The sequence below is a fragment of the Papio anubis genome, chromosome 4 (genome assembly GCF_008728515.1).
Source record: "Papio anubis isolate 15944 chromosome 4, Panubis1.0, whole genome shotgun sequence".
NCBI lineage: Eukaryota > Metazoa > Chordata > Mammalia > Primates > Cercopithecidae > Papio > Papio anubis.
In genome coordinates this window covers 41,863,642-41,877,009 of record NC_044979.1, presented here as the reverse complement: position 1 = coordinate 41,877,009, position 13,368 = coordinate 41,863,642, and the positions used below count along the sequence as shown (strand labels likewise).

The following is a 13,368-nucleotide window of genomic DNA, read 5'->3' as shown; positions in this document are numbered from 1 at the left end:
ACTTTATTGTCCATGTTGCTCTCAGCATTTTGGGCAAAGCCGTTCAACAAGTCTCTTGGAAGTTCCAAACTTTCCCACATTTTCCTGTCTTCTTCTGAACTTCCAAACTGTTTCAGCCTCTGCCTGTTATCCAGTTCTGAAGTTGCTTCCACAATTTCACATATCTTTTCAGCAACACTCCACTCTACTGGTAACAATTTACTGAATTAGTTTGTTTTCACACTGCTGATAAAGACATAACCTGAGGCTGGGAAGAAAAAGAGGTTTAATTGGACTTACAATGCCGCATGGCTGGGGAGGCCTCAGAATCATGGTGGGAAGCAAAAGGCACTTCTTACATGGCAGCGGAAAGAGAAAATGAGGAAGATGCAAAAATGGAAACCCCTGATAGAACCATCGTATATCATGAGACTTGTTCACTACCATGAGAACAGTATGGAGAAAATGGCCCCCATGATTCAATTTACCTCCCACCGGCTCCCTCCCACAACACGTGGGAATTATGGGAGTACAGTTGAAGGTGAGATTTGGGTGGGGACACAGAGCCAAACCATATCAAGCCATATTTGCATTCTCTGTTCTCCTTGAGAACAGAAATCTTGACTTAATCATCTTGGAAACTTTAGTGTTTGGCATGGGCCAGTAGCATAATAATCTAAAGACCATTTCTGAGGGATCACATCAGCTTTTATTCTCAGAGTAGATACCAGAGCTAGGGGAAATAGAGTTTATTTAGAAGGATCAGGGATGAAATTGAGACTCACCATGTAGAAACTTCAAAACCAGCAATAAGAGGGGTTCTAAATACATTGAAGATAGAAATGTGGCTAAGGAATCAGTAGTGTACTTTGATTGTATTGTATAAGGTATTTTCAGATAGAAAAGCAGGTAGCAGAAATACTAAAATAATTTTTTGCCTTAGTGTAAAGTAGATGAGAGGTAGATGCCTAATTTCTTAATTTTCTTTTTTAAATTATGCTAAAATATATATAGTGACATTTACCATTTTCACTATTTTAAAAGTATACAGTTCTGTGGCATTAAGTACATTCACATTGTTATGCAGTCGTCACCACTGTTCATCTCTAGAACTTTTCACCTTCACCTAATGAAACTCTGTACCCATTAAACACCAACTCCTCATTCCACCTTCCTGCTAACCCTTGGTCATCACCATTCTACTTTCTGTCTCTATGAATTTGACTGCACTAGGAGCCTAATTTAAGAGGAATCATGTAATATTTATCCTTTCATGACTAACTTATTTCACTTAGTATAATGTCTTCAAGATTCTAAAATTTTCTTTTGAAGCAAATAGACTGGAGGATGATTTGGGGTTGATTAATAAATAAAAAAACACTTCACTTTCTCAGATTCAAAGACATCTTTCCAAAAGTATCAAGGAAACTTAAAGGCATAATTAATTATTTGCCAAAATATATAATGTTTAACATTTTAATGCACAATAAATAACAGAATCATTGACTAAGGAAACAACTATAACTCTTTGGTGAAAGAATGCCTGATTTTTATGATAGAATCTACTAGATGTGTCTGGGAGGGTATATTTACCTCCAAGCAAGGATAAACCAATGGACAAAATGTTTTTAGATTAAAAGAAAACCTTTAGTGATATTTTTATACTCAAGACTATTAAAAATGAATTCATTAACCATTAGAGGGATACTTTGACATTGGAGGCATTCTCTCTTAGAGACCATAATAAAAAAGAGAAGTAAGTATTTAGTTGTGGAACATGAAGTGCTAACAGTGGTTTTTTCTGTCGGGAAATTGATGCTGGGAATATGTGTAATTTAAGATAAATGACTAGAGATTACATGATGTACCAATCCTGTTCTGTTCGCTCTTTCATACTTACTTTTCACTCTTTTTTACCATCTCCTTCTATCCTGGGAGGTAATCAGGATGGACTTTTGCAGTCAGATGTCTTGCATACCTCTGTTTTCTGGTTGGGTTTAGCCCATTGGAGGAAGCCTAGTAGGAGATTGGGGAATTTAAGGAGAGTGACTTATCTGGCTGTGCTCCTCCACCAAAGCCTGTGCCCTTTCTACATCTTTATTAAATTCTCCTCAAAATCTTCGGAGTATGGTATCTGCTTTCTGCTATGACCTAAGTAATACACATAACCAAATCTAATAAATAGTTGGAAGAGAGGAAAGAATCACCAACCCAAGAGATCTGGATATTAGACTTGTCTTTGCTGTTATTCGTAAGAGACAAAATAATCTCTGTGCCTTTGCCCTTTGACAAATGAGGAATAGTAACCATCCCCATCCTAGGGTGGTTTTGTGGTAATGTACATATATACATATCTAAGTTTACCTGAAAGCTTTTTAAAACAAACTGCCACCAATGAAAGGCATTATTATTACACTCACCACCAGTGTGAAATGCCAAGTGAGGGGAATAAACCCTTCCTGGTGAGGTGATATGATGGGCTGGAGGTAACGTACAAGCCATAAATGGCCAGGGCTGGCACTTATTGGGAGCCCATGGGAAGCAGTCCTGAGTAACAAGGAAGCTGTTTTAGAGAATGGGTTGGATGGTGCTGCAGACTGTAATGTCTGGTTTCTTAGTTTGACTGTGCTTTCCCCTTCCTCTTTCCTGCTATTCAGCTCCTGATATGGATCATAACTTGGAGTATGTCCAGGAGTTGCAAACTCAGATGCCTACAGTAGGTGTGAGTTATTTGTTCTAGTCAGTTGTTTCTGTGAGGGAATATGGGTCATATCTTCTAACTTTTCAAGGAAAGTTGAAAATGTCAATTTTTATGTGAAGTTTCCCAATTTACAAATGTTAACAAAAAATTGTGTTTGGGCTGAAAAGACACACGTTTGAGCTAGATATGACCTGTGGGCTGCAACTTTTGATCTCTGCTATATGGCCATCTTGGATTTCCTAGTGACTTTATAGGATTAGACTAGAGTTCCTACCCCTCCTTATCTCCATAACATACTGATGTGTCTTCCACTTTTTGGTTTCTGGTGTTAACTCTGCAGATTCCCAGTTTTGTTTTTTCTTTTGAGACGAAGCCTTGCTCTGTTGCCCAGCCTGGAGTTCAGTGGCATAGTCTCGGCTCACTGCAACCTCCACCTCCCGGGTTCAAGTGATTCTCCTGCCTCAGCCTCCCGAGTAGCTGGGACTGCAGGCACATGCCACAATGCCTGGCTTATTTTTTGTATTTTTAGTAGAGATGGAGTTTCACTGTGTTAGCCAGGATGGTCTCGATCTCCTGACCTCGTGATCCACCCGCCTTGGCCTCCCAAAGTGCTGGGATTACAGGCGTGAGTCACCATCCCGGCCAATTCCCAGTTCTTTATGTTTAATACTTGTCATATCCAAATGTGTGGGAATGCACTCTGGGAAACACTGTCTAGGAAATTGAGCTAATACCTCTGCCAATTCTTGTAGAAGCTGATCTGCTGATACATGATATGAACTTCTTAGTGCTGCTTCATCATACCGGGCTTGCTTAGGTGGCTACAGTCTCTTCTTAACCAGGCAGTATAGAAATCTGTTATGTTCCCTCCTCCAGTCCATTAGTTGTCATTTTCTGAATAGGTGCATTCTTCTTTATTAATCTGCAGAGACCAGAAAGTTACCTGGTTTGATTTAAATATTCTAGTGTTTTCTCATGGTGCAAATGAATAACTCCCTTTTGCCAAAGAAGGTGATAAAAGTGCCTAGATGACATTTACATACTATTTACACTTTCTAGTATACAACTGAATTGACATATATAGCTGGTGTTTTTCAAATTTGTGTCCATAAAATATTAGTTCTGGAGACATGAAGATCTTCTATAGGAAAAGGATTTGATAGCTGGTAGGAGAAATATTCCGTACCCTATGACCCTCTAGAAGGGTCATAAGGCAGATTTGCTTGGAAAAGAATGAGGAGTCCTGTAGTAAGGAAACAGTTAACTTTGTTTAATCCAGAAACTGAGTCATTCATTTATATGCCAACTATTTATTGAGCATTTACTATGTGCCAGAGACTTTGCTTTTCTTCCAGGACATATTGTCCTCATGGAACTTATGTTCTGGTGAGAAAAACTGATAACGGAGAACTAAGTGAATATGTAAATTCCTTATACATCATGAGTAAATAGTGGGAAGAAACTAAACAGGGAGCTGTGATAGAGAATAACTGGCATATATTGAACGTAAGTGGTCAGGAAAGGCCTCTCTAAGGAGGTAACTGAGACCTAAAGAATGAGAACAAGCTATCTCTCTGAACTATCAGGGGAAGAATGTTTCAGGCAAAAGGAACAGCAAGGGCAAAAGTAACATTAGCAAAATACTTTGTGTCCCTACTATGTGCTAGGCATTTTGCCTGATAATCTTTTATCAGTTCATTTTTCAGTTGAGAATCTTGGCTTACCATGCAACTGGCCTAAGGTCTTAGAGCATGTCAACTTATGGTGGAAAGTGGATGGAACTCAGACATGCTTGTGCTATACTGCCTTCCAAATTGCTTGAGATTGAAATATCCTCCCTTCTTTCTTTTTTTCAATAGTAGGCCTCCTAATAAGCTCAGGTACACGAAATTGGAGAACTCTGGTATACAAGGAATTATAACAGAATTAGAATTACTGCCATCATCTTAGAGTTTCAAATCGTAGAGAGGTAGAGAAATACTTTTACAGCTTTATTAAATACTTTTTCAGGAACTTACATTCTAAGCATCTTAGATACTTGGAGTTCAGCCTTCAGGGCCCCTTCTTGGGCACAATTCCAAGGTTTAGTAAGTGTGCAAACAACAAACCCTATGAGGAAAAGTGTCCAGTAACAGAAGAGAAAATGGAACAGCTCTGAATTTGGGAGGAGCAAATAGACATCATACCTCTGTGGCCCCCAAAGGCCATGCAGAACATTTTAGAAGGTGATATCTAGAAGAGAAAGAAAGGATAGGCATGTTCTTAGTATCATTTCACTTATCAACATTATCTTTTAGGACACTTTGTTTAGAAGATACTGTAAGAGAACTGATCCATCCTGTAGATACTAAATAACTTGTTCTAAGATTGACATTTCTGTTTTTAATTTTGCTTGTGCCTAGAATTTTCTTTCAAAGCCAAATGTCAAAAAGAGTCTGGACATGAACTGTGAACTGTGTAAGTACTTTCTGTTACTGCCACTGAAGAATTCTATCTTTGCTGCAAACTACCCTCAAGATGGCAATGAGGTGGTGGCAGGTCATATGCTTAGGAAGCTTTTAGAGCAGCGTTGTCCAGTAGAACTTTCTACAATAATGGAAATGTCCTGTAATACAGTGTCTGTTGAGCTCATGTGGCTAGTGTGACTGAGGAAGTGAATTTTTAATTTTAATTAATTTAAATTTAAATAGCCCTTTATAGCTAGTGGCTACCATATTGAATAGCACAGGCTTTGAGATAACTTTAATACCTTTACAAGGGGAGAAACAAGTGACCAAAAAGCAAAGTGATTTTTGAGACTTTGAAGCAGCTTGTTCGAGATCCTTTTTAGAGGTTAGGCCTATATCCTACATCATCTTTATTTGCATATCCAGTTACTTTTGTAGTCTATAAAAGTAATTGCGTTATTAGGAGAAGCTTTTCGGAGCTTTGTGTGACTTAAGATCGCAGGGAAATACATTTGAAGGTTGGGAGGCGGTACTGCCATGTGGAAATGTGGGTGTGGGCTTTGCGTTGTCACAATGACTTGTTAGTGCTACTGGCCATAATACCTGGGGATATTGACTGTAATATTATCCTGCCCAAAATACCAATAGCACCCTCATTGAGAAGCATTATTGGATCTTTTTGATGGTAAGAGTTATGTTAAAATTTAAAAATTTCAGAACTCAAAGAATTATTGCTTCTCTGAAAAACCCAGACATCTGGTAGACATTCTCTGCAGCTTCTGGATGTTTTTCTATATTGTCGTCTATGGCATTGTGAATCTAAGATGCCTTTTCAGCACCAGACAATTAGTAGAACATTTTAATGTTGCTGTTGGATAACACTGAAGAAGCTATTGACATTTGTTTTGAGCAGCAACAGTGAAACCGGCACCTTATCTCATATGCACAAAAATCCGTGTGGATGATTTAAAAACTGCTGTGTTGCAAATGAAGGGAAGAAAGCAGGAGGTCTAATCATCGTCAACTGAGACCTCACCTAAGTAGTATTCGCCTGTCTCCACTTTAAAAGACAAATTAAACTACTTGTAGTATTATGTAGAAGAATGTATGTATTTGTATAATATATTTCCAAATTTAAAGTCTACCTTTTGCCTGAAAGAACATAGAAAAGAAAACTACCGATACTAAGTACAGTTGAGTGGTTTTCCTGCTGTTTTCTGTTACAGTCCCTGGAGCTCAGGTGTCCATTTTCATGGGAAGGAACCTTTTCACTTGATAAATGAGCTGGAAACCGGGAGTTTATGTCTGTGTGAGTTGCGAAAAGGACTAGTAGTTAGTAAGGTGATAAAATTGCAGGATCAGGCAGTGATACTTTCAGAAGCAATCACTGCAGGCTGTCAACAGAGCCTACAAACCTTTGAGGTTATTCCTCAGCCAACCTTGGAAGAAGGTATATCTTATGTAATTGTCATTGTAACCAGAGAACATTTTTGATACAGTTTAGTGTTCTTATCCCTTTTTTTGTAATTATGGGTGATAGATTGATAGTTGCATTATTATCAGTACAGGAGCTATATTTAAAAAAAAAAAAAGTGGCTGAGTTTTCTTATTCTTTCCTCCAGTACCATAATAATGGCAAGATCCTTATGTTGTTCAACAAATATAATCTGATGTCTATTTTGTCTAAAGACAAAATATAATAAAACTACATGGGAAAGTACATGGACAAGACATTACGTTTTATGAACGTACTTTCTTATTAAAATGTTTTATTGGCCAGGCGTGGTGGCTCACGCCTGTAATCCCAGCACTTTGGGAGTCCGAGGCAGACGGATCACGAGGTCAGGGGATCAAGATTATCCTGGCCAACATGGTGAAACTCCGTCTCTACTAAAAATACAAAAAAATTTAGCTGGGTATGGTGATGCGCGCCTGTAATCCCAATTACTCGAGAGGCTGAGGCAGGAGAATTGCTTGAACCTGGGAGGCGGAGGTTGCAGTGAGCTGAGGTCACACCACTACTTTCCAGCCTGGGTGACAGAGGGAGACTCCATCTCAAAAAAAAAAATAAATAAAATAAAATGCTTTATTTATTTATTTTATATATTTTTTAGAGACAGGTCTCTCTGTACTGTCCAGGTTGGTCTTGATCTCCTAGGCTTAAATGATCCTGCTACCTCAGCCTCTTGAGTGGTGGGGACTATGAGAACGCAACACCATACCCAGCCTTATGAATATACACTCTTAAACACTAAAGATTGTCTAAGTAATTTTAGCTGGAGGTGAACTAAGACCTATTATTTTCTAATTTCAAGGTTCTAATACAATATTATTGTTTTTACACAGCATTTGCTGTGTTTACAAGCTTCATTAATTACCTCCAGTTAATAGCATGATATATTTTCAACGCAATCTGTTTCAAATTGATCAGGTATACAGAATCTCTGGTAACCTCCTAAGGATTGCAGTTGAGGGTGTGTGTGTGTATATGTGTTTGTGTGTGTATGTGTGTTAAAGGCAGAATCTCTTCACTATGAACCATTGAAGAAATTATGCAAATTAATAATAAAATCTGCTTATGATTTTATATGATTAAAACAACATAAAATTAAATGCATCTACTGATTTTTTTTTCTTTTTTTGAGATGAACTTTCATTCCTGTTGTCCAGGCTGGAGTGCAAGGGCTAATCTCTGCTCACTGCAAACTCTGCCTCCCAGATTCAAGCAATTCTCCTGCTTCAGCCTACTGAGTAGCTGGGATTACAGGCGCCCACCACCATACCCGGCTAAGTTTTTGTATTTTTAGTAGAGACAGGGTTTCACCATGTTGGCCAGGATGGTCTCCAACTCCTAACCTCAGGTGATCCATCCGCCTCGGTCTCCCATAGTGCTGAGATTACAGGCATGAGCCACCGCGCCGGGCCTGAATTAGTTTTTTAGAATGTGTGTTTTTTTTTTTTTTAAGACAAGGTTTTACTCTGTCGCCTAGGCTAGAGTGCAGCGTCATGAGCCCCACCCGGGCCCAAGTGATCTTTCCACCTCAGCCTCCCAAGTAGCTAAGACTATTAAGTGTGTGCCACCACACCTGGCTAATTTTTTTTTTTTTTTGAGACATAGTCTCACTTTGTCACCCAGGCTGGAGTGCAGTGGCACGATCTTCGCACACTGCAACCTCTGCCTCCTGGGTTCAAGCAATTCTCCTGTCTCAGCCTCCTGAGTAGCTGGGACTACAGGTGGGCACCACCACACCTGGCTAATTTTTGTATTTTTAGTAAAGATGGGGTTTCACCATGTTGAACAGACTGGTCTTGAACTCCTGACCTCAGATGATCCACCTCCCTTGGCCTCCCAAAGTGCTGGGATTACAAGCGTGAGCCACCACTCGTGGCCATGCCTGGCTAATTTTTGTATATCTTTGGGAGAGATGGGGCTTTCGCCATATTGCCCAGGCTGGTCTTGACCTCCTGGGCTCAAGTGATCCTCCTGCCTCAGCTTCCCAAAGTGCTGGCATTAGAGTGTGAGCCACCATAGCTGACGAATGTGTATATCTTTTCCCTATGGTATGCTGAAGGGCTTTTAAGAAAATGTTTCATAGGAAGGGGTTTTGAGTTGTTCAAAGGACAACTTCTGAATGAGTTGTCTGTAGGCTGCCATTGTTGCTGATTTGATTCATGTCACATGGAGGGTGTCTTTGCAGGGTGACTACAGTCTGTTCTGAGTTCTCTCCTTCGTTTTTCATTGTCTCTACAACTCTGAGTTCAGAATTTCTCAAAATGAGAATGAGACTGCCATTGTCTATTGTCTACCTTTTAAATTGAAAAGAATAAATTTTATGGTCTCCCATTAAAAATCCTATTTAAGTTTCTTCTTTTTTGGAAAGTTTTTTTTACATTGATATGGATGAATACCAATTAGTATGGATAACATATTTTTGACAGAAAAATATGTTGACTTGATCCAGATGGAAAATGATTGTCTTTTGGATATATAACAGTAAAATTGTTAAATTATGGAGAAGAAACCCCATGTTCTGAAAATGATTTCTTGAACATTGATAATCAGAGATGCAAGTTGATAGCTACAGAGTTCTTTGACCTTGCTTTCGTGTTGTCCACTTGGCTCAGAGTTGTACCATTTCATCGTGGGCAAGTCTCTGGAGAGAAACCATGAAATGTTCAGCTTGTTTAATCTCTTAACAATTCAGAAATATGCTGTATATGTTGAAAAGAAGTGAGGTGGGTGGATCATCTGTGGTCAGGAGTTTGAGACCAGCCTGGTTAACATGGCGAAATCCCGTCTCTACTAAAAATACAAAAATTAGGTGTGGTGGCAGACGCCTGTAGACCCAGCTACTTGGGAGGCTGAGACAGGAGAATGGCATGAACCCGGGAGGCAGAGGTTGCAGTGAGCCTAGATCATGCCACTGCACTCCAGCCTGGATGACAGAGCAACACCCTGTCTCAAAATAAATAAATAAATAAAATAAAAATAAAATGACCATGAACTCTCATTTTTCTCTTGTAATACTTTAGAGATAAATGCTTTAGAATAATTTTAATTAGAGTACCTAATTTCTAAAAATATAGGTTACAGAAATGAAGACAAAGGTAACTTATCTTCCATGGAATATTTTGGATAGAACAAAACATTTATGATGCTTGAATCTGTGTTTGTATGAAGAAGATTTGATTCAAGTGAAATTAGGAGTACTTAAGGTAGTGTGGGAACTTAGCATGTTTTATGTTTTCGTTTTCTTAGCTATTTTAAAAATATGGCTATGTTTAAATATATTGCTACTGCATAATGCCTAGAAGTCCACTGGCCTCTGCATTTTGTTCCTTATGATATCACCTGTTCTCAATGCACTACTTTTTTTTTTTTTAAAGAAACATATACACATTCCTAGAATCTTTTACATTCCCAATGAAATGCCAAGACAGGTCCGTCAAATCTAATTTTACAGAATTGGAATGTATTTGTCAATATTTTATAATACTGACAAAAATAACTTAAAATTTTTTCTTCATTTTATTTATCACTTCTTGTGACTTATGAGAACAAATTTTTGATGTTAACAAGTCACATTATGTAAGTTTAAAATCTAATATTAACATTGTACAGAGCAGGAAAATCTAAAGGCTGTTGTTCCTAAGGCTAGCCCCAGTTGCAGTCCATTTCACTTACAGCCATCTCCTGTGATGGTAAGCCACAAATGTCCCGTTTTCCTCTCTGCCTTCGTATTGGTTATTACTAATGTAAAAATATTTCCAATTTTTACAAATAGTTATGTGCGTCAGGTTTTAATGAAATGCTAAAGGATGTTACTAATAGACCCCAAGAGATTCAGTTTCTTCTTCGCCTGTCACACTTCCTGCTCAAGTGCTGATGGACTGTGGAAACAATGACTACTATGGAGCACTGTTTGAAGATGTAGTATGCTGAATTCCCAGACATCAGCTTAAAAATAAATTCTGCTCATGAAAAGTATGCAGGGCATGTTTCTGCTTAAAAGAATGTCCTGGGAAAAAGTCTAAATTGAATTCAGAAGCTAGAGTACCATATAAAAGAGTGGCCAAGTTATAGGAGGTATTTATTTTTTATCTTTAATTAGGCATTTTAACATTCAAAAAGCTAATGCATTTTGTTTGTTAGACATAAATAAATACGTAGATCATAAAAAGAAATGTTTCAGAGACATTTTATTTAAGAGTCAACAATAGTAATTAAATTAATAGTAATAAATAATGCTAGCTCCTGACACTTTACCATTGACAGGGTGCTTTCACCAGTATCTCACATGAACCTCATAGCAACTCATAGCTCATGTCTGTGAAAACTGAGGCAGAGAGTTGCCTAAAGAAGACTCCAAAGTGGATTTTGCTTTAATTCCATTACTTTTTCCACCTGATACCTTTTTCATGGTTGATTTATAGTAGAGTCAATGTGCCTTTTGAAAGAACGGTGTCCATATCTTATTGGAAATAGTAAAGCTTTCAAAAGAGTGCAGTTGTTATGAATCTGTCATCCTCTTACTTCCATCTTTAAAGTTTCAACAGTGCACTCTTTCCTTCTTACCATCCTTGTGTTTTCAGAATGCTATCACCAGTCAGTCGCAGTGTAACATGACTACCTATTCTGAATGGTTTGTACCCTTTCTTAGACTTTAGGAGTTGCTTTCTACTCAAGCTAGTTCAATTGTTAACTCAACAAGCATTGCTAGGCATTAGATTTAACAGCACAATGTTTATTCTTTCTTTATATTTTTATGTCTTTTTATTCACAATTAAAATTTGTATAAGCTTTGCATAATTGCCATTTAAAGTTAATATTTTTCAACAAATGTAAGAACAGAAATATACCTAATTCTTACCAAACTTTTATAATTATTTTAGCCAGTTATTCTGACCCTAGCCATATAGAGGCACACCTTGTTTTGATGCACTTTGCTTTATTCTGCCTCGCAGATACTGCACTTATAAATTGAAGGTTTGTGGCAACCCTGCATTGAGTGTCTGTCGTGCCATTTTTCCAATGGCACATGTTCACTTCATGTCTCTGACTCACATTTTGGTAATTCTTGCAATATTTCAAACCTTTTTATTATTATATCTGTTATGGTGAGCTGTGATCAGTGATCTTTGATGTTACCATTGTAGTTATTTTGGGGTGTCACAAACCACATCCATATGAGACGGAGAACTTAATTGGTAAGTGTGTGTGTTCTGGCTGCTCCATTGACCTACCCTTCTCTGGTTTCTCTCCCTCTCTTTCGGCCTTCCTATTCCCTGAGACACAATATTGAAATTAGGCCAATTAATAACCCTACAATGACTTGTAAGTGTTCAAGTGAAAGGAAGAGTCATATGCCTCTCACTTTAAATCAAAAGCTAGAAATGATTAAGCTTAATGATGAAGGCATGTTGAAAGCTGACATAAGCCAGAAGCTAGGCCTCTTGTGCCAGTTAGCCAAGATATGAATGCGAGGGAAAAATTCTTGAAGGAAATGTAAAGTGCTACTCCAATGAACACACAAATGATAACAGAATGAAACAGCTTTATTGCTTATATGGAGAAAGTTAGAGTGGTCTGATAGAAAGTCAAACCAGCCATAACATTCCCTTAAGCCGAAGCCTAATTTAGAGCAAGGACCTAACTCTCTTTAATTTCTTCAGTTCTGTGAAGACTGAGAGAGGTGAGGAAGCTGCAGAGGAACACTTTGAAGCTAGCAGAGGTTGGTTTATTTGGTTTAATGAAAGAAGCCATCTGCATACCATAAAAGTACAAGGTAAAGTACAAGTGTTAATGTAGAAGCTGCAGCAAATTATCAAGAAGGTCTAGCTGAGATACTTGATGAAGGTGGCTACACTCAACAACAGATTTTCAGGGTAGATGAAACAGTGTTATATTGGAGGAAGATGCCGTCTAGGCCTTTCATAGCTGGAGAAAAGTCAATGCCTGGCTTCAAAGCTTCACAGGACAGGCTGACTGTCTTCTTAGGAGCTCATGCTCACATTGACATGCAACCAATCTTCAGAATTCTTTTCATTTTACGAAACTGAAGTTCTGTACCCATTAAACAACTCCCCATTTTCTTCTTCCTTCTGCCTCTGGCAGTCACCATTCTACTTTCTGTCTCTGTGAATTTGAAGTCTGTGGTTGCACAGGCACAAATGTCTGTCTCTAGAAACATTTTCTAAGTAATACACTTCACTACATTTTCTCTTAGAATCACCTATATCTGTGTTAAAACTGTAAGAACCTGTGTTAAAATTGTAAGAATGTAGCAGTTGTCTTGATTATAAATATATTTTCAATAGCCTTTCAAAAAACTAGAGACAAAAGAGCAGAGTGGAAATTATCTGCTTCTTACCTGAAGGCTAATGACAAAAAAATGTCATCCATGTGCACTTTAATAGAAATATGCCGAAACCCTTAATGAGATAGGTATCATGATCAGCGTAGCTCATTACAGAATTGTTGTATTTTCGAGCTAGAAAAAAATCACAGAAATAATTTTAACTTCTTCATTTCATAAATGAAGTGATACTGTTGTGAAATGTCTAACCAAATTAATTAACTGTGCAGTTAGGATTGCAGTCTGTTTCTTGTTTCTCAAGAATTCCCTTTCAGCAATTGTTGGTGAACAGGGTCAGATTTTCTCAGATGAACTAGTTATTACTTGTGTTCAACACTATGAGTGTATATTATAGAAAGTTTTCCTGGCTTATAATATAATTGAA

The 13,368-nt window shown here is 38.0% G+C and overlaps 1 protein-coding gene across 8 annotated transcripts in view; it reads left to right on the top strand.

The window, feature by feature from the left end:
- The window catches only part of ST7 (suppression of tumorigenicity 7), a 277,971-nt gene that overhangs the window by 41,087 nt on the left and 223,516 nt on the right, over window positions 1–13,368 (top strand).